Source organism: Galeopterus variegatus, unplaced genomic scaffold, assembly GCF_000696425.1.
Source record: "Galeopterus variegatus unplaced genomic scaffold, G_variegatus-3.0.2 Scaffold1913, whole genome shotgun sequence".
Taxonomy (NCBI): Eukaryota; Metazoa; Chordata; class Mammalia; order Dermoptera; family Cynocephalidae; genus Galeopterus; species Galeopterus variegatus.
The window spans coordinates 48350-49861 of NW_007728024.1; the positions used below are offsets into that span (position 1 = coordinate 48350).

Genomic DNA, 1512 nt, shown 5'->3' on the forward strand with positions numbered 1-1512 from the left:
CCCCTTACCGGTCATCTTTTATTAAAAAAAAAAAAAAATTAAAATAAAAATGAGAGGAGGCTGGCCGGTTGCTCAGTTGGTTAGAGTGCAGTGCTATGACACCAAGGTCAAGGGTGCAGATCCCCATCCTGGCCAGATGCTAATAATAATAATAATAATAATAATAATAATAATAATAATAATAAATTTTTTAAAAAGAGAAGAAATGGAGTCTTTGGTTCTTTTGAACTCAAGTGAAAGAATTAACTAGTGAATAGATGATATGTCTCTCGATTCTTGAGAGAAAGATAAGGACATGTTATACTGAATATGGAGGCAGTAATCCATTGAGATAAGAAGATGGTAAAGGAAGGAAGTAAACTATTTTTTAATGAGAAGGTAGAGTTAAAGGGAAAGTTAAGGAGGAAGAAAGTTGTATAGTAGCCCTCAGAAGAAAAATAATTCACTTCAGAGGCACAGCTACTACTTCTTTTTACACAAACACATGTATATGGGATTATCAAATATATTAATAGTGCCTATACTTCTTTTTTTTAATGGGAAGGCTAAAAAGATTGAAGTTCTCAGCTGGCTGGTTAGCTCAGTTGGTTAGAGCATGGTGCTGATTACACCAAGGCCCAGGGTCCAATCCTGTCCTGGCCACCTGTCAAAGGAAAAAAAATTAGAATTGAAGTTCTTTGGACATTCCAGATTTTCTCTTAAAGGTAATGATTTAGATTTATTGCTTACAATAAGTTTGTGTGTGTAATAAACTGAAAGGCAATTAAGACCCCCCACCCCACCCCCCCGCACCGCAACGTGCTTGGGTAATATTAAACAGTGAATTTGTGAAATACCTGAGATTATGTTTCACAACCACTAATCTTCAATGTTGAGGATTTATAATGTTATCTTTGTTCCAGTTTGGGTTTTTTTTTCTGTAATTCCTTAGACATACGTGCATATTTTCCTTTCCACGTAAGAGGCAAGAACAGACAAATGTCATCATAGACATTTCTAGAAGTTAGTTTCCTGGTTGCTCTGAGGAAGATTGCCTTTTGTTTTGTTTTTTGCTTCCCCAACTATGATAAACTATGATATGAGAAGATTGCCTATTAAAGAAGGCTCCGATCTTATCTTTACCAGTCCCACTTAACCCGAATTTGACGCTTCTTCAAGAGGCAAATAAATCAAGGTTACGTGTCTGTGACATATATTGCATATGGTAGGCAGCTTCATCTGACAGCCTTCCGCAGGAAGGAAAGGCAATGGTAATGACATGTTTATTTAGACACTAGGTAATCTTGTTCATCTCTCATGAAAAGAAATGCAGAAGCCAATTACGGCAATCAAGAACACTCAATTGGAAAACAAAAACCAACAAAAAAAACCACTCAGTAGGAGTAAGAAATGCCTGTCATCGGGAAGTGTTCCAGTATGGACTTTTATGAAACAATTAGTGTTACAGAGCTTTGCTACAAAGTATAAAAATGTCCCATTTTCTGTAATCAAGGCGGTGACAACACAAGATGA

The 1512-nt window shown here is 36.3% G+C and overlaps 1 protein-coding gene across 1 annotated transcript in view; it reads left to right on the top strand.

The window, feature by feature from the left end:
- Positions 1-1512, top strand: part of DBT (dihydrolipoamide branched chain transacylase E2) — a 55022-nt gene that overhangs the window by 14053 nt on the left and 39457 nt on the right. The gene's annotated exons all lie outside the window — the stretch shown is intronic.